The following is a 13,677-nucleotide window of genomic DNA, read 5'->3' on the forward strand; positions in this document are numbered from 1 at the left end:
GCCCGCCCGCCAGGGCCTGGGCCAGCAATGGCTGGGCTCTCTGTGCAGGGCCCCCAGGAGCCAGGGAGGGTGGGTGTCAGGCAGAGCCTTGCCAGTGGCTCATTGTTTCCATCCTGCAACTCCCTTTTGGCCCCATATATTTCTGTGAATCTTTTTCTTACGTCTGAAGATTGATGCTCTGCAGATTTCTAAAGTGCTTGATTTCATTTACTTCCCTGACATCTGACATCACGGAGTGGGGGGGGGGGGGTCACCCGGTAAACCAAGTTTAGGCTTTACACTTATTTGGTACAAATCACTTGTCAGCACAAATAGGCCTTTCTTTCCTCTTCAAAGCCGCCTTCCAGCAATTCCCATCAGAGTCATAGGGAGCCGGGGCTTGTCCGCATCAGCACCCTGAGCTTCTACCCCGTTAGTGGCCTGATCGAGGGCTCCACCCTGCTGCCATTGGAGCACTCAAACTCGTTCATCAACTCCTTTCCAGACTCTTAGGGCGTCTTTCCCAGTGCTCCCATTGACTTTATTGGAACTGGTTTGGTCTCCAGTGCAGCAGGGACATGAAGTGGAACATGGACCCCTCCGCTTGGAAAGCCTCCCTGGCCTTTGGACAACAGGGGACGGGGCACTCCATAAATTGCCCTGTTCTGTTTACTCCCTCTGAAGCATCTGGCATGGCCACTATTGGAAGTCAGGAAACTGGACTAGATGGACCATTGGTCTGACGGAGCATGGCCAGACTGATGTTCTTGTGACCGGGTAGCAGGCAAATGGCTCATTTGGTCGGTCTGTCTCTCTCTCTCTAGCCTGGTGTGAACCCCTGCATGCCCCACCGGCGGCAGTTCAGCTGTGGGCTGGTTTTCTGGGCCAAGGGGCCATGGATGGGAATACATTTGGGCTGCACTTAAAAGTCAGAGGCCAATTGGTCGCCTGACAAACCCATTAATCCTTTTGTAGTGAGGGAAAAAAATCCATCTGCACCTGGCACCCGCTCCTCTGCTGAGGCTGCTATTGATTCAGGGGAATGACATGGAGCCGCGCAGCAGACCCCAGAGCCACCCCAGCCTGGGGTGGCCTCGGAAAAGCAGCTGCCTCTGCCTGGATCCCCGTTTCCTGTAACATCACAGGCCAGGCTGGGCAGCAGCTTACAGCTGGGATGTCCCAACCTGCAGCTGGTCCCGGCCAGTAGGGCAGCGGGCTTTGCCCAGCGCACGCCGAAGCCAGTGGTAACGCTCCCATTGACTTTGAGCGTTTTGTCAGAGTCCCATTTGACTCTGTAGGGGCTCCCACGCGGAGCCCCCTACAGACTCCCCCCACCATGGCTGAATTGCTGGCGCGCGGGGTAACGCTGACTATAAAGTTTTACAAACTAAAGTGCTGCTTCCCCGTGCGATGTGCTCGCTGCGCGGGCCGCCGCCTCTGGGCACAGAGCGCAGCCGCTTCCCGGTTACCTGAGCGTAGCCATCGGGCGCGTCTCCTGCTGCCCCAGCAGCGGGCGGGGAAGACTCCGCTCCGGCTGGGGTGAGGGCAGGGGCGCTGCGGCTCCCCGGCGCCTCGCCGCTCTCGCTCTGCCCTTGGGAGTCGCTGGGGCGCTGGCGGAGCGCCCCTCGCTCCGGGGTCTGGGCGCCTCTCCTGCCGCCGCTCAGCGCGTCCAAGTCCAGCGTTTTGTTTTCAAAGGCTCCTTCCACGCTGCAGAACATGCCCCCGAATTTCTGCCTGGGCTTGGGGCTGCCGGAGCCCAGGGCCGCGAAGTACGCGGGCAGGTCGGGCTCCCTCCGCTCCTGCTGCTGCTGCCTCTGCTCTGCCATGGCTGCGGGCGAAGGAGCCCGCCTGGGACGGCCGGGGACCGGGCAGTGGAGCGGTGCCCGCGGGAGGGCGGCACACGCAGCGCTGAGGGAGGAATGGCAGAGAGAGCAGGGGCTCAGCCTGGTCCCCTTGGCTCCAACGTGTCGCGTGTGGAAGCCCGGCCGGTGATTCGTTAGCCAGGTAACGCCTGTGGGCTCTCCTGTGAGCCCGACAGACAAGGAGCTGTCCAAGGCGGTGGTGCTGAAAGCATCCGCGCCACTGGAGTTCATGAGGACGACATCCCAGGGGGAGGCCACCTAGGACTTTGATCTGCTAGGGAAAGAGCCGCTAGAAAGCACCTTTGTGGCAACTTGATGATAGAGTGGCTTTACTAAAAGCTGAATCTTTCACAATCACCTCCCCTTTCCATATCCGTGTCCACAGTGTCACTGCTTTCCTTAGCCTCTGCCTGCCACGTTTCAGCCGATTAAATCTACCTTCAGTGTGATTTTTCCCTCCCTCGAAGGAAACCAACTGGCCTCTGGTAAATGTATGCAGAGCGTTTGGTGTCACCCCAATCCACACCACAGTGCATGTGTTTTTGAGCTGCACTGAAAGTGAAGCGGAGTACAGTATAAGCTTCTTTAAGTAATAACGAGGAGGGTGGACAGTGCCTGTAGTTTTCTAACGCTGGGAGTCAATAGCTGAAAGGCCTTTTCACCTTTTTTTGGTTCTAGAAATCTGCGAAGAGCAATGCAATGGTGAATCTATCATGCCCGTTAAACATTCAACATGATTCTTTTACAGTGATAAACACTAAATGCCACTTCTGAAACTTAGTATTTCCTGATGTAAACTATCGACTGTGAAGAAGCCACCAACTTTTAATGGAGTGAAATTTACAGGCTTCTCTAGGTACTGAGCATTTAATTTTCAGTCTCTTTATTCTTTCCAGTGAATAGTTCTGTTTTTCCTCAACAAAAAAACCCTCTCTTCTCTTGCATTATTATTCCATCCAAAAGAATAATATTTACATATGCCGGGATAGAGTTTGTGTTGGTAATTTATTTCAACTTTCTTTCCTAATTGGAATAATCTTTAAATTTTGGGGAAATTTATGAATAATTTCTAAACCATTAAGGATTTCAGAAAGACAAGCACTAAATTATCTCTAGATGTCATCGGATCTCAGCCATATGGCAATACCAAATTTCATAGAATATTCTCTAGCTTATATGAGTTGAGGTAGGTTTGTAGTTTCTGAAAGGCATTGTCCTTTCTAAGGTTGAATAGAATTAGGTCATCATATAGAGCTGCAAGCTTAGGACCTGATCCAACACTCATTGAATTCAGTGGAAAGGCTTTGGATCAGGCTTTTAGGGCCCAATCCTACAAACATGTAAGCATGTGTTTAACTTTTACCCATGTGAGCAGTCTTATGGAAGTCAATGGGAGTAAGGTTATTCACATACTTATGGATTTGTAGAATCATTCTTTATGTACGATGTAGCCATGGGGGAGACTCAGGTGATAGTTTCACAATATTGCAGTAGAGTAAGTATTGCTATAGTTAATATAACAGATTCAAAGTCTTCCTTCTCACCCCACAAGATAACAAAACACATTTTCTATTTTGAAGGTTTAAAACAGACTTTTTTATTAAAAGTTTACAATAATTTATGTATTTTACAAATGAATAGAAAGTCTTTCGATATATATCATATGAATCACAATACAAAAATATGTGTAAAATTTTGTAGTTGATCAACATACAGTCCTATTTTAGGCCTGTCAATTACCATTTCAGCACTGAACCAAACATTACATATTTAGGATATGGTTATTAAGAGATTACATTAGAGAACACAAATAACTCACGGCATGTTTGCTATAGGAGAAAACATTTTATATAATTTATATTTTCCATAAATTTACAACAGATCTTTTTATAAAATGTACAATAAATAAATACATGGTTTAATACACATATTCACAATATGATTTCCTGAGTCTAAACTAAATCCATTACTGTGCTAAAACACACTACCTATTGTAAGGTTTTAATGGTAGCATTATAGATGCAAAGCAATTTGGCATCAAACCACCAAGAATGACTCTCAGGTATATTGTTTGTCTTAACTACAAGTGTTTGTGTTAACAAGCTGTGTAAGGCACTCAAGGATATACTGAAGGCTACAGATATTACTAGAGTTGAACACTTTAAATAACAGCCACAGTCCTTCAACAGCTTGAACAATAGGTATAGGCCTGAAATACACAAAATACAGGTGTCAACAAATTAAGCTGCAATTCAAATGGATTTTAGTTTAGACAATCAAAAACATTTGTGTTGCTATGCGCATGCTGTCTAATCAATCAATATAATTAGTGTTATCTAGACAGTGAACATTTATGACTACTTCAGTGTCTCTTCAGAATCTCTGCTATTATGAGTCAATGCATTTACACATAATTTTCAAATTCTTGTAGGCAAAACTTACCTATCATAATATATTAATAACCAACCTAATGTTATACTTCTTTTTATCTGGCCCTCAATCTTGTAATAATTTGAAAGTAACATGCAAGATTTGGGGTATGCTAAGAAAACATGTAGAAATGATGGTTTAGATTGTTCAACCCTTACTAACATTGGTGAAAACTTATTCACTGGAATAGCCCAATGAGACTTACTTGTGTGAGTAGTAAATGCTCACCAGTGTAAGTAATGGTTGTGCAAACTAGCCTGATCTTTTAATTTCTTTTAATTTCCAAGTTTTTCATTTTTATATTAAATCTATATGAAAAAAAAACTTTATTACAAAAACTTAGATTTAGGCTAATGCCCCACCCTGTAATCCTATATTTTTAGGATCAGATTTTAAAAAGGTGCACAAGACCCATAAAAGAAAAAGATAGCAACAATCACAGGATCTGATACTGCCATCCTTACATAATGGCTTCAATGACACTGCAATTGGAACAAAGTGTTATTCAACATATGTTAAGTTGGTAGAATCAGGCCCAAAATGATTTAAAGTTGACAGTGAAATAAAATCTGTGTTTAAAATATGTAGCACATATGTGAATGCAACATCTGTGTAAAAGAAATATTTTAAAAACATTAATTGAGCCATTTTTTCTTTTCTATGTACACATTTTTTTTTACATATAAACATTAACATCTCCATAAGTATCATCACTTATTTACATGCTTCTTTGTCCTGTACATTTAGCTTTTTTTAAAATGGGGTTTAAGAATATTTAATTTGGGGATGGTGAGAAGGGGAACTGAATTCTAGACATATATACAACATGCAAAACCATGGCCCAAGTAAACAAAAAATAAATGTATTCAAGCCAGTTTCAAATATGCCTGCCTTTACATTCTAAACTCCTAACCAGTGCATCAAATATTACCATGCATATCCACACCAGTAGCAGCATTTGAATTCCTAAGCTTACCTGGAACATTAGGTCTGTATAGTCAGGCATTTAATTTAAGGCATTTTTATAGATGCCTGCATAGTACATTCCATTAAACTTTAATCCAACAATTTCTTATTTAGAGTTCAGTAACATCTCAGATAGAAAGTGGTTATATTATTATGTGTCATTCTAAGTAAATAAAATATTTAAAGACAACATATGTTTAAGTAGAATTAAATTGTACATTTAGGATTAAACAATATTGTAAGCATGAAATGCAAAGGTAAAACAATTAAATCAGCTATACAAATCCCAATATTGGCATCTGTATCTTATCCAACTGGAATTAGTTGAATTACTTCTATAAATTGGTCATATTTTCATATCAAAACTCACACTTCTTGATTTAAAAGGTCTTGACACACTAACAAATGCAAATATAACATTTTGATGAGAAACACATTTCCTCTTCTTTCTTTCTTATTTCCCCTTCTTTTTGTATGGTTGCTTACAATACATGTATCCAGTTCCGTTTGGCACTAGATGTGCCAGCTTCTGGAGGACTTTCTAGAATTTAAATTCTGAAGATTTTCTTCTTAGCTTCAGTTCTAGAATAAATGTATGGAAGCAGTGTAGAAAACAAACACAAGTATTTACTACAAAAGAGATGCCCTTTCCAGCATGTAATGATAGTCCAAACTGTTTGGGTGTTTCTATTTCATGAGATTGAGTAGGTTGTATTAGATAGCTGTCAGGAAAACCAGTTAGAAATGGCTGCATCCACTTGCTGTTTTCTCACTGGAAGAAAATTGAAAGATAATGTAATGTAAAATTTTGAAGCTATATTGTGGACTTCTTCATGCAGTATACAATCAATTTTTTTATCCACAAAAGTAATTAACAAAATAACTAAAGCAAAAGGAAAATATTAAAGTGACTGTAAAAATGGCACACTTTATTTGACAGATCTAGTACCTGTTTTTATGTGGAGACCTATAAACTTGCTGTAGCAACAAAAATAAGTTTTTACTACTTTAAATCTATCAGCACTGCAGAACCAGTAAACTATGGGAGAATTAATTAGATTCTTCTCTGGTTTGTGCTTCATCAAAGGAAAGGTTAACTAAGTTCCAATTATCAACCCAAATTGTGCCTTGACATTACATCTGTGCAGTCCCATTTAAAACAATGTAAAGATGTAAAAAAAAAAAAAGTCAGTCAGATTGCACAGGTGTAACCCAGGGCAGATTTGCGACAGTGGAATATTTATTACTGGAGATAATGTACAAGCCAGAAAGAACATAATTCAGCTGCCAGTTTGAGTCTGATGGTCTGGCATCAAGAAAAAAGTCTTCTATACTAAGCATATTTTAATGTGGAAATCACTGTTTGATTCTGCAAACACTTATGCATGTGCTTAACTCTACACACCATAATACCATTAACTTCAATGGGATTACTCACAATGTGTAAAATTAAGCATGTGCATAAGTGTTTGCAATTCTAACGTACTTCCTTTATTTTCTTTTAACCTTTTCAAATGTTGACAAGTGTAAGTTGGAACTGGCAATGGTACAAGTGTAGTGGAATTTTCATGAAAAATAAGAGGGAAACATGAGACGATGTAAGGTAAAGACTCAGGAGAAGGAGCCAATTATTGTTGAGAAGATCCGCCCTATGTTGAATGGATGGTTGTCAGACAACCATTTGGAGAAAGGGATGGAATGGAAATGTCAACAAAATCTTAGATAAGTTAAGGAGGATGAAGTGTCAAACATTTTATGGCTTATTTAAACCTTTCAAAATTTCAGAATTTGAGATAGGATAACTTTTTAATGTACAGTAGCTCCTATGATGTAGAACCACTAGTGATATATAAATATAGCTACACATTTGCTACTGTACAGCCATTGAGAACATCCAGTGGCTACTTCGTGGAGGATATGTTTTCCTTCACCCATCAAGTTCATGCTAAACCATTGAAAAATACATCCTTGCATCCTAAGTAAAAAAGCCATTGCCAAGCACGAACACATTCAAAAATACACACTAAAATGTATTTAGTAGATCATTCCTTGAAAATGCAAACATTGCTGAGCAGTCATATTAGCCTAACAGGCTGTTAACCATGTCAAACATTGTGTATGACACTTTTCTGTCTCAAATATTAGATGTTCTTTCCTGAATCTGGCATGTGTGGCGGTATGGTTAAGACAATGACCGTTGGAGGAACTATGAGTCTGACTGATTGCAATGATGATCCACCCTTAGGTCACTATTATAGCGTGTTTGGTTTTGGTTCTTTGTTACCCATTGGATGTTAGAATAATAAAGCTTGTAAGTTGATGAAACAGCATTGTATAAGTGGATTACAGGCAAGTCTTCTTTCTCTTGTATACATATTATGCTATATATGTGTTGCTTAGGCCTAGTATCCATCTCTGTCTTTGATATAAGCTGTGTGATGCTTTGGGAGATGTCATGAGTGGTCAGCTTAGAGAGCACATTGGTAAAGGGTGAAGCATTGTGAGTGGGGTGAATATTTCCTTAGAGATATTGACGTGGCACAATTGGCTGAACTTCCTAATAGTATATGGGAGCTAGATGGCCCCCTTATCAGAGACTAAAGGAGCAAAAACTCACTGAGATGAATCTAGCAGAATTTTCTAGAACTCATCTCCACTAGGTTTTGTAACTTTGCAGATCAGGAAGGGAGCAGAGGCCTCCTAACTCTGTGGTTCAAGGCTATTTGTGGGGAAGTGATGCATAAGCAATTAATATAAATACATAGTACTGTAGGGATCCCTGAAGAGATAAGATTTTGAGAAGGATTTAACTGAGGAGACAGTAGTGACTTGGTGGCCAAAGTAGGGAGTGGGGCTCCATCTGTAATGGATGGCACAGAAAAACACATTGAGAGATTGGTAAAAAAACAAAAACAAATACAGCTGGCATCAAGGCTAACATACTTTTGGAGCAGAAGGGGTGGGAGGGTGACATGCTATGGGAAATTACATCTGCACATTCGTTTCCTTTCTGTTAATAGCATTTTTTGCAACAAAGCATGGGGTATGATTAAGGATGTGCTGTAAAACAGATCCTTTCCTTAGGTTTGCCAATGCATTTTGTGACTGATGTTTAATTTGTTTGATTGTAAGCTACTCAGGGCAGGGATCATATCTTGTACAATAACAAGCACAATATTCAGGATTAACACATAATAAGTAAGCTCGAGATTCGAATTTCAATGAAGCTAGTACTCAACAGGAGTGAGAGGGGCTGAACTGAGACCTAAATAAATGAATAATAGTAAAATGCAACAGAAAATTGTGAAATGTTTGTAAGTGCTGTAGAGGCTAAACAACTATATACATTAGAAACTATATATTAAACTTGAAAAAATAAAGATATTACAAATTGATTGAACTGTAATCATATTTTTGTGAAAACTTAGAGATAAATGACTTCGTCCATAGTAGTTACTTTGACCCCCGCTATGATTGCTGGGATCTCAGTAACTGTACCTATTTTGAAAGTACAGTCAGTGAGCACTATCTCAATTGCTGGCCAGCACCTACACCATGAAAAAAGCAGTAGTACAGTATCATGTTGACTTCCAGTCACTCCAGGGCATAAAGGAGATGGAATTCTTGTAGTCTGTTGTGGCACCAGGAGTTATTATGGTTGTATAATAGATCAAGAGATGGTGAGCTTTATCTGCTCTTGCAGCATGTTCTAAAGGCTTTCATTCTTTAAGTTCTGCGAGTTGTAAGGGTTGTTTTTTGGGGGGTTTCTTTTATTGGTCAGTTTCAGGAAAGACATTAACATTGAAAACTTTGTGTGGTATGTCAGCTAGAGCAGGCAATAACTCTGTACCCCGAGGTGGATTTTAAACACATTTGTGGTGCGATTTATTTTAAAACAAAAGCAATTTGTGAAAAATGTCCTGACCCTTTAAAGGCCAAACATGAATACAACACAGCTTCTCTCACCAAAGGCCAGGAAAGGTACAAGGCATGGTTTGCTTTAGCCAAGTCAAATACATATGTGTGGCTAAGTTCGACAAAGCTCCAGAGAGAGAGAGGAATTCCCCCTTTTCCCCCTCAGCCCCGCTCCAGCCAATTTTCCATTCCTCCTTGTAAAGATCCTTCCTCCAGGATTCTCACCAGCAGACTAAATCCCCAGCTCCCCACGACTGCCCTAGTCCTGCTATCCTGCAGCCATTGTAGGCAACTTCATTTCTGTAGAGATAAAGGGTAACTAACCCCTTCCTAGCCAGTCTCTGGACAGGATTTATATAGCATATGACATGGTAAAAAAACAAAGAAAAATAAGCAATCCCTAAAAAGATACAGAACTCAGAGAAATACAAAATGAATAAAGGTGGCTATTAATCATCACTTTTCTGTCTAAACTACTGGCACTCTAATCCAAACACCACCATGCTACTTAGAACAGTGGTTTTCAAACCGACCAGGCTGTTAAAAGTCCCGTTGGCGGTGCTGCCTGGTTAAGGCAAGCTAGTTCCTACCTGTTCTGACACCGCGCTGCATCCCAGAAGCGGCCAGCAGTAGATCCGGCTCCTAGACAGGGGTGCCACGGGGCTCCACGCACTGCCCCCGGCCTGAGCAGCCAATGGGAGCTGGCAGGGTTAATGCTTGCAGGCAACCGACACGCGGAGCCGCTTGCGCACCTCTGCCTAGGAACCGGACCTGCTGCTGGCCTCTTCCTGGGCACAGCACTGTCCATGGTGCCAGGACAGGTGCCTGCCTTAGCACCCCCACTGTGCCGCTGACTGGGAGCCACCTGAGGTAACCCCGTGCCCCATCCCCATGCCCGAATCCCCTGCCCCAGCCCTGAGCCCCTTCCTGCACCACAAACCCCTCATGCCTGGCCCCACCCCAGTGCCTGCATCCCCAGCCCAGAGCCCTGACCCCCTCCTGCACCCCAACCCCCTGCCCCAGCCCAGAGCATCCTTCCACACCCTGAACTCTTCATTCCCAGCTCCACCCCACAGCCCTCATCCCGCACCCCAACCCTCTGCCCCAGCCATGAGATCCTCCAACACCCGAAAACCCTCATCCCCAGGTCCGTTGGGTCGCGGGCATCAACAATTTTCTTCAACTGGGTTGTAAGAAAAAAAGTTTGAAAACCACTGACTTAGAGGACCTAATAACAAAGAGAAGCAGGAAGCGCCAGAGGTGGAGTCAAGATAATTGAAGTAATTCTACATAAAACCAAATGATATAATTAACTGTGTTCACTGAGGACCATGTCCATACCAATTGAAGTGTCATCCTTCTGCTGTTTTGTGCTAACTTTTCTATGGAAGTGGCTAGAGGATTTTTTGTTTATTCACTTTAAATGTTATTGTTTTCATCCCCGTTCAATTCAAAAACAGCTGAGGGGATTTTTGCTAAAATGTAATACACACACAAAAATCACCTTCCAAGCATGGAAAAATTCATCTGAAGAGGTGATTTTTTCAGAAGGTTATAATTATACGAAAAAAGAATTTATCATGGAAAGTTTTTCAAAAATGAGGATAGTAGCAGAACAATGACAACTCTGTAAATGAGCTCTTGTTATTGATGACTCATTACGATATCATTTAAAAATCAACCTTAAAATGGGAGTGATCAAAGATTATGGATAATAATTCACATTGAAAATGAACCATTGACTTAAATCGGTCAGTTATATTACTGCATATCCCACTACCAATACTGTAATTCAAGGGCATATATAGGATAGCTAAAGGGATTTACTAGCAGTTTGCTTAAACACATCTCCCTGAGCTGAAAATCACATTTCACATGATCATGCCTTTAGTATTCTTCTAGTAGAAGGACAGGAGGATAATGGTTAATGGATAAGACCATTCCCAATTGACACTCAGCAGATGGTCCATCTGTCCTTACAGCCAACGTTGAACCAGGCATTAGTAGCATAAGCCACCATATGGCTTAGAGAAACAGACACTGTCAGCACTGCAAGTGGGTTATTTTATTATTCTTTGGGGAAAATAGGATGAAGTTTATATTGAAGAATGTAATGTCATTAAAACTTACACTGAGCAGCTGAATTAATGCTTTCCAGTACTTTATTCTGCTTCTTTAGATACATAATTTTCATTTGGTTAGTTTTTCAAAGGAAGAAATGATATGCACCAACTCAATTGTGTGATGCTGTTATCCTAGGCTAACAAAGAAAGTTAAAGAAAGGTAAAAACAAGTAATAGGAATGCTAGGTGAAATGTTGGAAACAGTGGAAATAAGCAATCACAGGGTAGTTTATTGATGGGAATTACAACTGCAAAATAATGTCATCTTCTCTCTGATCTAAGTGGAAGGTATGAGACAGCTGCCAGAAACAGACATACTTTTCTCAGGGGAGGAAGAAAAAAAATTCAGAATGAAGTTAGGATGATGTCCCAACAGATAATTAAAAAACTGCTGTCATCAGCTGACTAAAAAACAAAAAACAAATCCCCTCAGTGACTAGACAGGATCTATCCTGTGTGAAAGCCATAAGATAAATTCTTTCAGATATACTGAAAACCTCACTGGAGACAGGACAGGAGGGAAGGGCTTATTGAATTAGTAAGAAATTCACCTAAAGAAGGGTTCTAAAGGACTATGAAGCTGGAGTGCAAGTATGAAAAATACATCAGGGAGAGAATAAAGTTACACCTAGAACATTTTGATTTAATTATAGTTAGTATGGATTCACATTAAGGCATCACAAAGTAAGAAAAATATTTTGAAGAAATAACTAAGAGATAACCAGGTGAAATCCATGTATGGACTTAATTTAGCTGGATAGCTGGATAACATTTGATATACTGCCATACCAAATATTACTCTATCTGGTGAGTTAGCAAGGGAGTGAACTACTTAAAAGGCTAGACACCCCAAAACAAACCCAGTATCATAACTGGCATTAACTAGCAATTTTAACAGCAGTCTCAGCAAAGAGACAAAGGATGGAATAAGCACAGAGATTAAAGAACCTTTTAACAGCTGGAGGTAATCTATCCAGAACTGGATCGAGACTTATTTCTGGACAGTGAGCAAAATAAGTGACTTCTGGCTCCAGAACCTGTCAATCTAATACTTTTCATGAGCTGAATTCACTTAAATACTGTTTCAAACCCAATGTCACATGACATAACAGCTATTGTGTAGGACTGGGAGAGCCTACACAGAATTCATGGCCCCTTTCACCATGAATGTTTGTTCCTATGGCTACCGCTTGACCTCACATTTGGTATCACCCAGTGTAGCTTTCTTCGGCTTTGCTCATGAAATGTCTTTGAAATTAAAATGCTAATTGAAAGCCTGAGAAAAGACCCTCAGCTGTATAGCAACTACTAATCAATTTCACTGTTAATCACTGACTATAAACTATTCATCACAATGTTTGCTGTGAATTAAGTAATTCTAACAATGAGACATTCAGCCCAAGCAGGGTTCATCCTTCCTGAGAGAAAAGCAACGGACTACGAAGATTATAAGAGTATGAAACATAAAAAGAGATGGAACCCAGTAGCTGCCTTATCCCTAGATACAGAAGAGGCAATCAATCAATGAGAGGGGGATTATTTATTATATACAATTGGAAACTATGGCTTCAGAGAAATATTATAGAAATAATACAAACCCCATGGTTTCAGTTCTACTCCTTTTGAGGTAAGTAGGACTTTTGCTGTTAACTTCAATAGAAAAAGTCTCAGGTCCTATCTTCCCAATCTTCAGTCCTGGCAAGAACGAAGACACTGAATTCCATTATAAAGGAAAACCAGACAAGGCTGCCTATTTATAACCCTCCTAGTTGCCCTATCGCTAGCAACTTATACAGTGTCGTTGAAAACCAAAAAGTGAAAGGAGTCAATTTATAACATGTATGACTCACATTTTATCACATGTAGATAAGCTATTGCTCATTTTACATAGGGGAGGAGTCATCAACAACACGAGACGAGGAAGAATTATGTGGGGAGAGGAATATGGAGGTAGTTTTGGAATTGAATTTTTTCCAAAAAAGAAAAACCAACAGTGGTTGCTTACTCAAAATAAGCCCCGCCAAAGTTTAAATATATGACAATGGAGATGGCAGTGTAAATTGGCGTTACTCCATTTGCCTAAATGGGGCTATGTATGTCCATTTGCACCACTTGAAAATCTGGCCACATAGTTATGTGTGTTTTAAAGCTTGTAGAAGCTATGACCACAGCCCATCCACAGGAGGCATTTCCCTTATCCTCTTTTTGAGGCTTTGCTATTACTAGTATCTGTCTATTTGAGCCTTCTGAGCACTAGAAGACTATTCACACGCTTGAAGTTAAGCCCATAATTAAATGCTTTGCTGGATTGGTGCCCAATTAAACAAAACAAAGCTATAGAAAATTAAGAAACTGCCCTGGGGCATCATCCTGTTCAGGTCTAAAACACAATTGATTACTAA

The sequence above is a fragment of the Malaclemys terrapin genome, chromosome 7 (assembly GCF_027887155.1).
Source record: "Malaclemys terrapin pileata isolate rMalTer1 chromosome 7, rMalTer1.hap1, whole genome shotgun sequence".
Lineage (NCBI taxonomy): Eukaryota > Metazoa > Chordata > Testudines > Emydidae > Malaclemys > Malaclemys terrapin.